Source organism: Bactrocera neohumeralis, chromosome 2 (genome assembly GCF_024586455.1).
Source record: "Bactrocera neohumeralis isolate Rockhampton chromosome 2, APGP_CSIRO_Bneo_wtdbg2-racon-allhic-juicebox.fasta_v2, whole genome shotgun sequence".
Taxonomy (NCBI): Eukaryota; Metazoa; Arthropoda; class Insecta; order Diptera; family Tephritidae; genus Bactrocera; species Bactrocera neohumeralis.
This window is the reverse complement of record NC_065919.1, coordinates 51,114,309-51,131,568: the sequence shown is the minus strand read 5'-3', so window position 1 is coordinate 51,131,568 and position 17,260 is coordinate 51,114,309. Positions and strand designations below refer to the sequence as shown.

General features: G+C 35.5%; 1 protein-coding gene across 2 annotated transcripts in view; it reads right to left on the bottom strand.

Moving 5' to 3' along the window:
* LOC126767623 (probable serine/threonine-protein kinase yakA) overlaps nt 1–17,260 on the bottom strand; it is a 256,576-nt gene that overhangs the window by 112,046 nt on the left and 127,270 nt on the right. The window contains exon 4 of one of the 2 annotated variants that reach the window (XM_050485080.1): nt 16,161–16,305. The gene's annotated coding sequence lies outside the window, so the exon portion shown is untranslated. Of the gene's footprint in view, nt 1–11,351; nt 11,545–16,160; nt 16,306–17,260 lie in introns of those variants that run through there. The other variant, XM_050485085.1, reaches the window with a different exon arrangement.

The following is a 17,260-nucleotide window of genomic DNA, read 5'->3' as shown; positions in this document are numbered from 1 at the left end:
GCGTGCGTTCTACTTTTGCGCGAAGTTGCCACACTCTCCTAAGCACACACACATACGTACACACATTTACATGTTTGTGTATATTCACTTGCCGTTACGTGGCGCGCGCTGTATGTCACTTTCATTGAGTGACATTTTTAATGCAGATCGCGTACATGACAGCAACAAAAACTATGCAAATACCAAAACTGACTGGCTACAATAGAAACAACAATACTACACACTGAGATAGTTGAAAGTTTTGCAGTGCCAGAATTAAGTATGGCAAGAGTACGGAAGCGAAACTGATCTCATTAGGCAGTACTCTATTTTTTCTGTTCTCGCTGAGTGGCGGATGTAGTTATCTACGGTTGTGTACACATATATGGTATATAATAAATATGTAGAAACAAATGTACTAAATATGACTCATATTCTTATATACACACATATATGCTTACATCCTGTCGCGTCGGTATGTCGAAAAGCCCTTGCAAAAGCACCGCAAATGTAATTACACTGCAGTAGCATCTGCATACTGCGCTATATTTTTCACGTATACATGTACATATGTATATGTGCGCTAACAGACTTATATACACAAAGTAAGTGACGTTATGACAATGGCGTGAAATTGCATTACAAAGTATGCGGCAGGCAGCCACTTTGACGGCAATTGCAATTGCATGCTTGTCATATGTGTGTGTTTATGGCGACCTATACAAGCTATAGAGACCGCAATGTAACAGTAAATTGTTCCGTGTAATATGCAATGCATTGGCATAATGAGAAATTCATTATTAATTTTTAGTCCATCGAAAGCGAGTGACAGTTGTAAGTTTCGCGTCACATATGTACATATCTATATTAGTGTTGGAAAGCACTTTGCTTTCTGAAAGGTGGCAACTCTATTTAAAAATATTACAATGCATAGTTGTTGCTTTAAGTTGAAGTATATTCACATTATTAACATTATTATTTATTCTTTATAAACATAATTAAAGAGTAAGTGGCAACCCTGCAAAAAATATATTTGGAATAAATAATACAAATGAAAGTGGACAGTTTTCTCAGCGACATAATTTGCTTTTATTTTTAACTTGTTTTGTAATTTTTGAATTTCTGGCAATCCTATTCATTAGATTCGTGATGGAAAGCACTTTGCGTTCTGATAGATGGCAACTCTATTTAAAATATTACAATGCATAGTGGTTGCTTTAAGTTGAAGTATATTCACATTATTAACATTATTATTTATTCTTCATAAACATAATTAAAAAGTAAGTGGCAACCTTGTAAAAAAATAAATTTGGAATAAATAATATAAATACATAGAAAAAGACTGTTTTCTCAGCGATATGATTTAGTATGTTTTTAAGTATTAATTACATAATTTTTGAATTGGTGGCAACCCTTTAGGAAACTTGAATGCCATATTTATTACTTTCGTTGAGTTAAAGTTTCTCACAATTAAAAATGACGAAATTTAATTCGGAATTTAAAAAATAAAAAGAACAGTTATCTTGCAAAAGATCGCTCAGATGTCGCTAAGACAAAATTATGTAACAGAATAGAAGGCACTAAGGTCAAGTACCGTTTTCAAAATGTTCAATTAAATTCTCTCAATTCTCACAACAAACAAACATTTTTAAAAATCATAAACGACCCAGAAACTTAAAAAACTGAACACATATTTGTTTTCCTGGGCCGCTGCTAAAATTAAACATAATTTAAAAGGGAATTGCTGAGACAACATGCTGTAGTTAAAAGAGAAGGACTAAATGATAATTATTTCTTTTCAAGAACACTATAAAGGCAGAAGAAACCATTCATGCCAACTTGGATTTATTTAAATATTTCTTTTGCATTTTTTCCCGACCCTAGATGTTCCCTATACATATTCTTAGCATAAATCTTTCATTTCTTTGGAATAACTAGTTCTATAATTATCCTGTGCCTTGAAAATATAATATAAAACAATAAATTGAAGATAAGGTAATCTTTAAAGCCGCAATGATAATGCTAAGGTTAAAATAAGTAGATGACTGATCTCAGCATAGCAAAGGATCACACCAAGTGCTTTGAGAAGCCAGAAGAAAAACTACTGTAGTTGGATACCAGATATCAGCAAAAACGCTCTGAATCAACCACAAATTTGCTATTTCTATTCAATACTTCTTTCTAAAAATATGACATCCGTGGTGTTTTTGCTTTGATCTGGCAAAAGGGAGACAATCGAGGAGGAAGTGTTGAAATGAGTCTTTCTCATCTTCCTACAAACAGCTAATACAGTTGGTCATCTATTAAGATGTTCAATCTAATCGCATGATTCCTAATCGGACAGTGTCTGGTTATAACACGTAAAAACATTTAAAGATGGACTTTGCTGAAATCGAAGAGTTCTTTAGAACTCTTAGCAATTATCCTAGGCAAAAAGGGTCTTACTACTGGTAGTTGACCTTACCACTAGTAGTTAATCAATACTTGCTAAACTGCTCAGTCCAGTAGTGAATCACAAGAAGGTAAGGAAGCCTATAGCTCGTTTTCATTCCGCAGCTATTGAGACTGAAGTACCTGTCCTAGCAAGCTCATCAGTTTTACAGTTTCTTGCAATATCGCTGTGGCCAGGTAGGCATACCATATGATTATAATAATAAATATGTATGCTATATTAACTAGTTGGGTGTAGTAAAAAATCTACAACTTTTGGTGAATTCTTTTTCCACATAACTTCAAAATGTATGTGAAAAATTCAAATATTCAAGTTTTTTTTTTTAATTTTGTATTTTACAAAAATCTTTCCAAGAATTGGGTTACCCTAACCTTTTTATTCCCTTTCTTTTCACTTAATATCGAAAAAGGAATTTTCAAAGGAAAACTCTCACGACAAAATAGATGTTTTTTGTGCATTGAAATCTCTACTTTCTAATATTAAAAAAAGTACTGTATTTTGGTAAGTTTTCTTCGAAAATGCCCACCTCTGAATGTTCGAAAATTGTTGTTCTTCTAATTTGTTTACATTTTCTTTCTTTACCTATGGTTTGTCCTATAATTATTTACTTCACTTTTTATTATTTTCAAAGGCTTCAGCACCGGTCTACCACTCGAAAGATTCAAATAATTACTGATATTTCTTACATATTGGGTCTGAACACACCAGAAACCCACTATTTAGCAAATATATCAGAACATCTATAAATTTCTTAGGTCTAATTCTTCATCGACTATAATCGCGTAAGCGGTGTCTACGCCAATTAAGAAGAAGAAGAAGAATTCTTCATCTCAGGATTATAAAGGTAATGTATCACTTAAGGCCTGAAAAGAATGTTCAAATTAGCATTTTTTATCGAAGTCTATCGATTGACGCTTAAGTGGTACTATTTGCTACCCTAATGAACTATACATAGCAACTACAAATAAAAAATTATATTTTGCAGAACGACTAGAGTTTGCAAGGGATTTGTGTTAAATCTTTACTTTTCAAATAATGCACTGATTTTTGAATCAGACTGCTTTCAAAACTTAAAAATATATTCTCTTCTACCTTTGCTGCTCAGAAAATTCCTTCCTTTTTTAAGAATTTAAGGGATAATCCGGTATAGTTAGAATTTTCAAAAATCTATTTTTTTTTTTTTGAAACCGTCATTTTGTCAAAAAATGTATTTTCCTTATTCCTTCGATTAATTACCAGATTTAATATTATTTCAACGAAATCTGTTTGGTTTTTTTTTTTAATTTCAGAGGACGATCCAGTTCAGAGACAGAGTAGTTACCGCAAAACCTTTTTTTTGAGAGAAGCCCACGGAGATCTGCAGTAGTTTCTTTCCAAATAAATATTTTTGCTAATATTAATACTTAAAATATCGCTAAAAAATACCATAAAACTGTACAAATTTTTGGGTCAATAAATTTAAAAGTTTTCTCAGAAAAAATACTGAAAATTTCGCTTTTTCCCGCCTTCTAACTGTATGTAACCCCTTCAAGTATTTTTCAAACCAACAAAGCCATGTTGTGCCGTCAGTTTGATTTTCTTTCTCGTTATGGCCCACCAATGACCCGAACACAAACACAAACTAAGCATAATTGGGCCTCTGTTACTTTAGCTTATTTACAGCGCCATTGCCACAGAGTGCAAAAACTTCGAGTGGCCCCCTAGTAATAGACATTTAAGTGTGAAGAGTGTACGAATAAAACACAAATCTCCCTTAATAGCCATCGAAGTTGAGTAAAACGTGCAAACTTCACATAAACACATAAACACACATATGCACCATATACACACTCACGCACACATGCGCACCGAACGACGCTTAGTCGAAACGCAGACACAGCACCGTTACAAGTTGCAGAGTGCAAAAGTTGTGAATTCGTTTTTAAGGTGTGAATCGTTTGAAAATCGTTACATAACCATACAAGCACCACACCAACCACACACTCTCTGCTGCACCAACTTCTCTTTGCCCATCCTCCCGCCCACACACTATCTGCCGTGTACGGTGCACAGTCGAAAGTAGAACAATGCAACTATTTACCGAAATGCGATCGATTGCACTTATTGCAATTACCGGAATCCGCAAACGCACACAGACACATACCTGTATGTGTGACTTCAAGTGTGATTGTGTGTGTGTGTGTACTCCCCACATTTGTGCTAAAACTGCAAAATGGCAAATAAAAATAGGAAGACAATGGCGAAAAAGCTGGAATAATTGCTGCAAATGCTGGTAAATCGCTTGGTAAGCAGCACACAGCGCGCAAGTAACGGTAAAATAGCTCAAAGCACACATGTGCGGCGTCGCGGCAGCCTAATTAAGTAATTCACTCCAAGAAGCTTAATAGCGGATTTGACTGCAGACAAATGTGGGTGTTTGATTTGATTAATTAGCCGACTGCAGAATGCGAGTCGCAAGCGACGATAAAAGAAGGTGGCTACTCCCAGCTCTAGAGCGCGCAAAGTTCTTTGGCTCGATTGGTATTTGGTTGCAGCGTGATAAATTAGAGGGTTTACTTCAAATTGTGGTACTCACATGTGCACCGTTAAGCTGATTTTCAAGCGATTTTGATTAAATGTGAAATATTTTTTATTATTATTTTCTGTTTGATGGGTTGGTAATGTTGCATAGGAAAGGTTAAGATATATTTGTTTGGAAAAATTATTATTTTTTTTATTAAAAGAAAATGTTTTTGTAAACTATTAAAATGAATTCAAGTCTTGACTTTTGCCTTTAAAAATAACTTGTATTTTCAATTTTTCATTCTTTCACAAGAGTTAAACTGAACTAAAATATGCAAAACAAAACTGGGTAGCATTGAAGATAACGGGTATACCATTTTTATGAGGTATCCGCATACTCTTTTGTACGAATTCAATTTGAAAACTTTGTAGTTTTTTTTTAAATGACAGGAAAGCAACGCGCAAAGATGGCGAGTAAAGGGATGGCACATCGAAGATAGTTATAATTTTTTTTAAATTGTGTATTTGGAAATGAATGTGATATAAAGGGTGATGCAAGTAGAAGTACTTTTTTAATAACCTTTTTTTGACAGATCATCCGTTAGTCTTGTCAAGCTGTCATCTTAGTTTTGCTCAGTATTGTCTTTTTTGACATCAAAGGCATCGTCCACCATGAATTTGTTCTTCCTGGACGCCAAGTTTTACGTGGAAGTGCTCAAGAGACTAAAACGAAGGGCCAATCGGGTCCGACAAGACATCACAACCGATTGGTAGTTGCATCACGACAACGCTCCGGCTAACACCGTCTACAGCCCCTACAGCCCAGATGTGGCCCTCCTCTGACTTTTTTTGTTTCCTTGCCTGAAAGGCCGATAAAAGGCAAGCACTTTGAGACGACAAGCAGCATGCACCTCGCCTATCAAGGCTATTCCGGAGAATGCCTTCCGTGACGCCTTCAATGCTTGGAAATCGCGCTGGCACCGCTGCATCGACGCAGAAGGAGCTTCGGATTGTATTTTGAAAGTTTATAAAAAATTTTAACGATTGGTTCAATAAATTTTTTTAAATCGATTCAGTCCTATTACTCTCCGGACAAACCCTGTACGTAATGTCAGGTGTCTATACGGGCAATCCGCTTCAATTCAGGCCTTTCAGCAAAACATGACGCTTGTCATTCGTCAGTTAACAGTCGAATTGCTTAAACGAATCATCGAAAATTAGACTCAATGGATGGATCATCTGAGATGTAGCCGCGGACAACATTTGAAAGAGATAATCTTCAAAAAATAAACACCAAACAATGTTCTTTCGAACGATAATAAGCATTCTTCTTTAAATTTGAAATTTCTGTGTTTTGTTTTTAATGTAGGGCACCTCCAATGGATTATCCTTCCCAAGAAAACCATTTATTCAGAATTATCATGTGGTACTAAAAACTTTCCAAAAACTTAGTTTTGTAACTCAAACATTTTTTTTACAAACCTTTGATTTGACCATTGAAAATGGAAAGGTTTATTTCGTTACATGGATATTTAAAGCAGTTCAGTCCTTAAATACTCGCCAGTGTAGTTCTATTTTGTCCTTTTTTTCTCTTTGTTGTTCACACATACATACGACCTTTGGTCACTAAAAGCTTAAATATTTTTTATTTAAAATTTTTACTATCTTTGTTTGCTTTTGCTCTTATTGTTCTTGCGAAAATGCCATTTTAGGCAGCTTTTACAGAAACTAAATGATTTTCTCCCAAAAAAAAAATTTATTAAAATCCTTTCAGTGTGGTGTCATGAATTGTCTGTGGAATATCACACCTTACTGGGAGCCACAGTGCGTAACAAAAGTGTCGTTAATTATGTAAATTGAGGCATAAAATCATAATGTTAGCAAACACGTGTATAACAAATAAATAAATACATACATACATATGTACATATAAACATTATAGTCATGGTGTAGGCATAAATAGGTGCTGTGAGTATTAAACAGAAGCGAAATAAATTTGCATATACATACATATATATGTATATGTGAGCTTCAACTAACTATTATACATACATATATGTATAAGTATGTATGTATGTATATATAAAATACATTTTCAGCCCATCGACAGCCAGCACAGCACACGCTCTGCTTCTTACTTGTGCTCCAAAGCGTCGCTCGCTGAAATTCAGTTTGCTGGAAATTAGTTTAATAAAGGATATGACCAGACTAACGCCTGTCTAAATGTACGCATAATAATAACGAAGATGAGCATGGCGATAGACACTTCGTAGGAAAGTGCACAGCTGTGCGAAATTAATGAGACAGATAACAATGAAGGCGCCTAAATGCCAGCGAGGAAAGTGTCTTGCTTCACAAGTTTTCGCATATGATTAAGTGTGAATGATAAGAAACATAAGGAAGATGTGAAGAAACATAAAAAATATACATTAGTAAAGCAGTGAATGATAAGTAGAAAACTATGAATGCATTGTAGAAAATAATTCATTCCAGTAAACAGTTTATTTTGAGTTCTGATGCCGAAAATAGCAATTTATTAATATACTTATTCACGAAAAGGCATTTTGAAAATATGGAAAAATATTTGGAAGAATTTTTAATTTAAACATTAGTCACGACAAAAAATGCTAGTTTTTAGCAGGTCGTAAAGACAAAAAATTACGATAAAAGTATCGAAAACAAAATTTCAGATTGCATATACATATATATTTAAGCCTTTGGTGTTCAAAAAACAGCTTTGAAAGATTTTAAAACATTTTAATTCGAAATTACAGACCAGTCGAGCAGCCTTTGCAAGCGGTAAAAATAAGAAGAAATTCACAGTAGCTTGAAACCCTTTAAAAACGAGTGATAAAGTAACCCAAACGAATAAGAAAAGAATTTACGAGCAAACTAAGATCGAGTAGAGGACGAGGAGGTGTATGGTTTAATGTTAAGGATTTAAATTGGTTTAGCTGGATGTCCGACAAACCATGAGTCCTATAGAAAAAATATATACGGCGAACTTTTAGATAATAGAAAGATCTACAACCTTTGCATGAACAAATTTTTCCCATGAACTCAAAATTTATTGGAAAAATTTATATTTTTAACCATTGCGAAAAAAATATCTTTTACGAAATTTGATGCGAACTAAGATTTTGATTTATAAAAAATTAATTTATTTGTCGATTCCATCGACATGAGCTACGTTCCACGATTTAGATGATATAATATTTCAGTTTCTGTCTTTTTCATATGAGAAATCAAACAATAATTATTTTATATGACACGCGCTTAACAATAATCACATCTAAATAGTTTTCGATACTACAATTTTGTGCCGCCAAGCAAGCGACAACACGCATTACAGGTAACTCATACGCCATGGCATCTCACACAACTTAATAAATATTTTCATGTAATACAGTTAAAACTATTATAGTACTTCCCGCGTATAATTAAAACGTCTGCAAGATATTTTGTAGACAACAGGATTACAACAATTTTCCTGCCAACACTTTTGCCAGGCTAACTGCTTATTATTACGGAGTAATTACGGACACACGCGTCTGAAAGTATTTTAATGCGAAATTCGTGTGGAAAGCGCTTGCTGCCTCAATTTGTTTGCTGTGGCAGTGCGTATTGTCTGCAGGTTGATGTTTTATTAAAGTTCATTAAATATTCATAACAAGAGCGAGCGCCCGGTATTCATTCCGTTATGCCTAAAAGCGCGTAGGCAAAAGTTAAGCAGGCGAAAAGGAGCAAAACAGTTTGAATGGATAAATGATAATAAAGGATTTTTTTTTTGTTTTTATTTTAAGGTGCATCTGAGAAGGTAAAAATATGTAAATTTGAAAAATGAAAACAAAAAAAAAACGTTAACTTCGGCTGCACATAATACCCTTCACAAATACAAACAATCTTCTAACTTTGATAGTGATACAATCTGAACAATTTCTAAAGAAATTGCACCGTTGTCATAGACAATCACCAATGACAGATTTGGTAAAGATATCTCGTCAAATGAACAAGTTTTCCTTACCAGTTTCTCAAAATATAGTTGTCCTGGTGCCGAAACTTTCAAAATGTTGGCAAAGGCCTTTGGTGATAATTGTTTGTCGTGAGCAAGTGTTTTTGATTGGTACAAATTATTCAAAGAGGATCGAAAACGACGATAATAAACGTCCAGGACGGGCTTCAATATTAACTGATGATTAACATGTCATTAAAATTAAGGAATTGGTACTTGAAAAGCGACGCTTAATAGTCAGAGATATTACTGGCATCGTTGGCATATCGGAAGGATCAGTGAAAACCATTTTGGAAGTTCATTTGGGCCTAAGAAAAGTTAAGGCATGATTTGTTCCAAAATAACTAAATTTTTTCGAAAAACAGCGTCGCATTAACGTCTGTCAAACAATGTTTTCCGGCAACCACGTTGCATTAATACTGGCCATGAGTCTTGGATCTATGCCTACGACCCGAAAACAGACGATCAATCGGCCGAATAACGTCTGTCAAACAATGTTTTCCGGCAACCACGTTGCATTAATACTGGCCATGAGTCTTGGATCTATGCCTACGACCCGAAAACAGACGATCAATCGGCCGAATATCGTTGCAAACGTGTGCCAAAGCCGAAAAAATACGTCAAAGCAGGTCAAAAATCGAGGTTATATTGACAGTTTTCTTCGATTATTGGGGTGTGGTACACTCCGAATTTCTTCCGACCGGTCAAACTGTCAACAAAGAATACTATTGGAGTGTTATGCGTCGTTTCCGCGAAACTATTCTTAAAAAGAAGCCGGAATTAGGGGTCGACAACTCTTGGTTTTTGCATGACGATATTGCGCCGTCACATACTATATTGATTCTTTGTGAGTTTTTCGCCAAATTTTCAACCAATATCGTGCCGCAACAACCGTACCCTGATTTAGCTTCTTGTGACTTCTGGCTGATTAGCAAACTCAAATAATCGCTCTCTGGAAATCGTTTTGACTCAATTCAAGACATTAAACGAGAAACGCTACGCACATTAAAGGCTATTCCGGAAATTGACTTTTTCGAGGATTAGAAAAATTGTTGGCATAACTGTATTGGGGCCATGGGGGATCACTTTGAGAGGAACGACACAGATTTAGAAGAATACATGAGTTAAGAATTTTAAAATTATGAACAAAGTCTTACTATTTTTTTGGCATATTTGCTCATAATAGTACTTTAAAGTATCTCCGACGCTTTCTTTTTTGGGTAATAAACTTACCTAAACTTAAACCTATCAGGTGATAATTACTGTATATGTGTGTGAGCATACACGGTAATATCCTAATAGCGTGTCTTGTTGAACATTTTTAGTTATCAAATAGGTAGTAGAGATAAAAAATATTAGAAAAGTAAATTTTCGGTAAAAATTTCGATTTTTTAACGGTATTTGCTTTTGTCAGTTGAAGAAAGTTTTCACTATATTTTACTGCTTATAGCTCACTAAATAGCAAATACACCTACAAAAAATATTGCTTCACGTCTGTATATTTCTTGGTATGAGTGTGTGTGCTCCAAGAAGTTATTAGCTCTGGCATAAAGCACGTTTGAAACAAACTAATAACATGTGTAATTTATACTGACAAATATTTTATGATTGTGGCGGCCATTAATACTTGCCACAAGCCCAGCACGCCTACCTCCAAATGTACATATCAAACCAAAAAAGCTAAGTTGACACTACTCACAGCTGTATACACTGATTATGGCACATAAATAAGTAAATATATATATAATATATAGAGTGTATTTTATATAAAAAGCGTTTTGCGTGTCTGCGGCTTAGCTAATAAACGACGCACCGCGCTACTTTCGCTCGATGCCATTGCATGCTTCCTATTCTTGTGCTACTCTCTTACATACAGTCCTTTTATGCGTCTGTCCGCCGCCATGCCTGATGACTATGTATGTGGCACAAGCATTTCGGTTACACCTGTAATTACATACAAACACATACTTATACACACAAGCAAAAGCAGCGTTTTTCTCCCCAGCTGATTAATGCGTTGTTGGCACAATAAAATGAAACACACACACACACACTTATAGTGCCAAATAGTTGTATATAGTTGTGCTCGCTTTTAAACATTTTCAACGCACTGCTTGCTAAACGATTATATTTAAATATATCTATGCATACATATATAATCCATTTAATATTATTATATATGTATATATATATATATGTGAGCACAGCTATACAAAGCGAGCATCAAAAATTTCAATTTCAGCCTCCTCTTTCGCCTTATTCGCTTCCATTGCTACATTACTGTTGTTGTATACATTTGTTTGCCTTCATATTTTCATTGCTTCCTTTTATGTATATACATATGTATATCAGCGCACAAATACTCATACACACGCGTTTCGTGCACATATACAAATTTTCTTATACACTTGTCACATTTTTGCCTTTTTTCTTGTTGTTGTTGTTATTATTTCATTTTACATTCTTTCTGCTGCTTGTGCATAGGCTGTGTTGTGGCCAGCATGGAAGCAGTACTGACGCGGGCGCAACTAGCTCGTCGGCTGCCGTTTGTACCGTTTGTATTGAATGTTTCGCGGATACTGAATTCCGTTGCATGCCCCATTCGTTGTGGCACGGCGTTGCGTTGATAGCGCAGGACATGCAAAGGAATGTGTATTGTGTGTGGTGTCGGCCGCATGCGCTGCACTTGAGTGAAAGTTCAATCCATTTGAGTGTAAGCTTCGTGCCTTGGTGGCGTGTAGTTTAGGGTGGCGTGTGCTTTATGCCCATGCCACAGCGCAATTGATTAATCAATGCTTTCCGGTATTGGGTGTTACGTGCATTTGATTTATTTATTTATTGGCATTTTTTTATTAGCTGGAATCTTAGTTGGAGTTTGGCTTTGCCAAGAATATTTCAAAAAGAAAAGAAGAAAACGAAATCACTCATCCGCCCTGTTGACTCCTAACAGTAATAGAAATTTTATACATCTAATAAAGATATTGAGAAAAATTTGAGCTTTTTATGCAAAATAGCACAGCAGCAGCAAATTTCTTGCTAAAATAATCTAAATATTAGACTATTTTAGTAGATTTGTAGTAGCTGGTAGCACAAAATATGCTTAAACTTACTTTAAATATCACTCAGCAGATTTTTTTGAATCTCACATATGTGTTATTTGCTCGTTGCCAAAGTTGATAAGCAATGAAGCTCTCTTTTGGTTGAGACATTGTTACATCCTCAAAAAGTCACTGTTAGATGTGCTCTGTGGGCAGAGGGAATCATTGGTTCATAGTTCTTCAAAAATGAAGCCGATCGTAGCATTAAAATGAAAAGGCCTATAGAGATTAATGACTTCATCACGCCTGAATTAAAGGCTGTTAATATGAATGACTTTTCAGTGCAAATTGTCAAATTTAAGAATTTTATCCCTAGACTGGCTTAAATATAAAGTAAAGAGAATACCAAGTTAGGCATTATGCATTCATGATTCCCATAAAGATAACCAAGTGAACCAGAACAAGTGAGGAAGGGCCAAATATGGGTGGAACCGAACATTCTATACTCTTACAACTTGCAAGAATCAAATCCAGGGAAATTCTTTAAAGTGTAAAACCAATCATATAGAGTTAAGTCAGACGGATATTCGACAATCCTCATATTAGTTATATAGTGGCTAGGCCAAGTTTTCGCTCAAATTTATCTATTTTAGGCACAAAGATACACTCTTATGAATAAAACACGCTCTCTTATTTTCATTGGGATAACTCACATATTAGCCGATATATGCGGTACAAAGTCACCCGGAAGTTCGAAAACCTTTATATTAAGTATATGGGGGGCTAAGGGACGTAGTGATCCGATTCAATATTTTTGACATACAGGCATATCGTTATCGAAAGCTTATCCCTGAACTTCAATTATATATCGCACACATTCACCGATATTTTCGATCAAAAGTCAATTATAGGCACTGGGGTCCCAATATTCGATACCTAGGGGCTTGACGAGTTATGATTGGATTTGAACAATTTTTGTTCATAAGGTAGCATACACTAAAGGTATTATTCGCGCAAAGTTTCATCCCGTGAACGACTCAAGGGGAATTTAAAATTGTGCTATATGGGAAGTAGGCGTGGTTGTTGTCTGATTTTGTGCATTTTCACAATATGACATTGGAAGGTAACAGGAAAGCCACTTACTAAATTTTGTCAAAATCAGTTGGTCGGGTCCCGGGATATGGGATTTCACGGTAACACGCCCATCGTCCAATTTTCACACCGGCTACCATAAAGCTCTCTCATACCATGTCCAATGTAACATTTTACGTCTCTGGCTTATTTTTTTATTGATTTATTGCAGTTTTAGTAGTTTTTAACAGTGCCGTTATATGAAGAGTGAGCGAGGTTATACTCCGATTTCATCTGTTTTCACACTGTCTAGTAGACAGTGGTTGTTGTAGCTTAAGGGGTTTAGAAGATATGTACATTGAACTTGTTAGAGGGCGGGGCCACGCCCACTTTAAAAAAAAAATTTGCACACGGCTGGCCCTCGCTTCATTTCCAGCTTCATATCGTAATTGAGTGCTTAGTTATGGCACTTTTTATGTTTTCGGTTAGTGGCGATTTGTGGGCGTGGCAGTGGTCCGATTACGACCATCTACGAACTCGAATTTTTATGAGATATCTCAATTTTTGCTCAAGTTACAGCCTGAACGGGCAGACAGTCAACCGGATTTCAATTTGTCCCGTCATCCATAATCATTTATATATATATATATATATATATATATATATATATATAACCCTATATCTATCTCGCTTAGTTTTAGGTGAAATGTACAACCGTTAGGTGAACAAAACTATAATGCTCTGTAGCAACTGGTTGCAAGAGTATAGAAAGAAGCGAGATAAATAGTATCATTCGATCTGTGTTGAAATGCTTTCCGCCATAATGCGGCAGAGAGTTTAACGCATAAATGGGAGACTCGATATATATATATCGTAAAGTATATGATTCTACTCGAAACCCGAAACGGAGCATAGAGTCATATGTCATTTCAATAGGAGATAGCTAAGAGAATTTCGTCCTTGCAACTTTCCTGGACTAAGAAGTAGTGGCAATTAATTTCCAAGATACACCAACTGACCTAAATCGGGAAGCAGCATAAGATTATTGGCTTATTAATAGCGTGGCGTAACCGCTGAACCCTTCCATAGCAATATCATGTTACAGTCAATCAGCCAACCAAACAGCCGGCTTAAAGTCGAACCAAGAATACAAAAATTTTATATTTAGGAAACCAGAGCAGTTCATTTTTATGAAGTGAACTTATTTCTCTGCCAGAAGACTCTTGTCTGCCACTTCAACATCAAGCAACTAATTTTTGGCATATTAATTCGTTAAGAGCTGCGTTATCAGAGCTTTAATGCCAAAAATCCGCTTGTTAGAGCTGCTTACCAGAAAGAATTTTATGATTCAATTAAAAGTAAAGAAAATTAAAGTTTACTCGCACGAAGCTTTAACGAAGTGAAACATTAAATTCCATTTGCTCAAGTGGAGAGCAAATAAAACCAAAGCTTTCAAAAAAGCTTGCACACAAGGCAAGCAGAAGACTTTATATAAAAACGCTCAAGCTCTCTGCGAAATAAGCGCTCAAAGTGTCAGAAGTGCTCAAGCATACACACACACACATAGTTATGCTTGAGTTTGAAATTGCTTATATGAAAATAATGGCTGAGACTTTTTATATGCTGAACGCTTTCGCTGCTGCCACATATTGATATAATAAAGGGTAAACACAAAACGAAAACAAAAACGCAAAAGGTAAGCATAACAATGGCAACAACAACAACGCATTATGCCAAATGTTTGTTGTGAGTAAAATGCTGCATGCAAACCAGCAGCATACTGAAGAGAACAGAGTAAAAAGGAGGAAAGCAAAGTTATGCGGGGCTGAGTGGCATAGATACCAAGTGTTGGTATGTAAATATGTATGTATATAGGCACATTAGTATGCATATATGTGTGTATATATATTTGTATGTGCTTTGCTACAAATTGGCATTGTGCAACAGCAAAAACACCGGCAATCGGCGAATTTCATTGGCCAAGGTAAACAAGGCAACGCGAGCAAACATTAGCAAAGGCTCAAAGCAGCCAGCAAAAACGACAATAGCAACAACAAGCATTATAAAGCTTGCACAAATGACAACAAAAGCATCACTTTCATAAAAAAATTAAAATTATTTCGACGGCAGACTTGCGGGCAGCACTTTATAACGCGCTGCCGCCGCTGAGAGACTGAAAATAAAGCGCGGAAGGAGTGGACGAAAAAATGCGAATGTAACAAAAGCGATTGGCGAAGGGAGGAGGAAGCAGCAGCGAAATGCGAAATTAAATTCTGAAAACTTTGCTGATTACCTGCGCGCTGCCGCCGTGCGCACCGCCTGCTCCGATGTTGCAACAACACACTTTATGTTAATATACGATTATAGAGCATGGCGATGCTGTAGTCACTGTTATGTTGTTGTTATTGTGTTTCGTTGAACAATTCTTGGTTTTATTCTTCGTTGTTGTAGTCACTTCTCGCATTTCAACAGCAACGGCTGATAACAGAGGAAGTTGACCAGCGCTGCGTTGGTTGGCAACTGCGCTGCTAGCAGAGCGTGAAGGCTGCGCACCTTGAGTTGAGAGATGCGTAATTAAAGTATTGAATTGATTAAATGGCATTGAGCGGTTTTTTGCAATTTCCTGGTCGATGCGCGTAGTCGCAAACAGTATGAGTGAGAGAGAGGCAGAGTGGAAAGAGGTGAGGAAGCTGAAAAAGCAGAAGGAAACAAGCAGAGATAATGTAAGGATATTTTTCCCAGCAGCATTATGAGTTTCCTGCATATATGTATATTTTCCACTAATAAATAGCGTTTGTAAAAATATGCGCCGCTGCCTTGCTACAAAGCCACAGTTGCGCCAATAAGAACGAAATGCTCAAAAGTTAGCAAAGTAGGTATAGAGTAAGAAATAAGTTAGCAAACGTCTTCGGAATTAGCAAAGTTCGTTTGACCCACAAAAGGTGCGCTGAAAGCGACTGACTTCTTTTGCAGTGAAAGTAATTGGTTCAATATATATTTATAAGCAGAGACTTTAATGCGACGTTTGCGGTAGTAACTAAGAAATGTGCAAAATATATAAAAAAAAATTGAATTTCCTTTCCAATTAAACTTTTGATAAACTTACCACTAATCAGCTCGGAAAAAAGCACACAATTGAATATCAAACGAACATTGCGGCCCTTTCTTTAGCCGTGCTGTCAAATTGGTTACCGTTGAAGCCGCTGCTGCTGAAGAGGCGAAAGTTTTTGATACGTAATTTCCAAAAGAAGCTGTAAAAAGAGAAAAAATAAATATGAAATTAAAATTAATTGAAATAAGTAAATATAATTGTATTCTTTTTTACTGTTTCGATTTTTTTTAAATACTAAAAATTGAAATTTAAGGACATAACTAGTTCCAGAAATAGACATGTCTATAAAGAAGACATTTTAAATTTTTAGGTAAATCGGTCCATTAGAACCTGAGAAATTATGGAAATCGTTTTAAATAAGACAGTTGCGAGAAAAATGTGTTTAAATATTCGCGAACTGATCAAACTAATTTGGATGCGAAAATACTGATATTTCTGAAAATTATTTGAAATTTGAAAATTCTCTTGTAGACATATTCGTGTTTTCCCCACTTTAACAGAAACATTAAACGTATACGTTACGTAGCTCCGAGCGATTTTTCAATATTATTGATAATTTTACTTAAAAAAAATTTGACTAAAAAATGTAGCTTTTTTACAGGTCCATGCAATTTAAGTTCGCAAGTTCGAAATTTCGGGGAAAAAATTATTGTAAGGCTAAAAGGCATACCTTCGAGTCTTATGCAGGTTAATATGCCGATATTTGTTTTAGATAACGGTAATTCTTGGAAACACCATTCCTTATAGCGGTCTTATTAATCTTAATGATCCGAAATATTGGCCCACTAGCCACCATTTTGTATTAAAATGTCTCCATATTTTATATATAATCGCAAACATATTTAAAAAAGTTTAAAAAAAAGAAATTTGCTCTTTTTTCCATACTACCAGAATTAATTGCCAAAGCTATATCTGTTATGAGGGCTATACACTAGCGCTAACCACTTGAGAGGTTATAAACAGTTTCAATTTTCAAAAAATCGGTTTTTTCCGGTGAATATTTTCGAGGTGACCAACATTACTCGAAAACAGCTATGCCGATTAGTCTAAAACTTTAACACGAACTTCCTAAATATATTTTTCAGTAATTTATC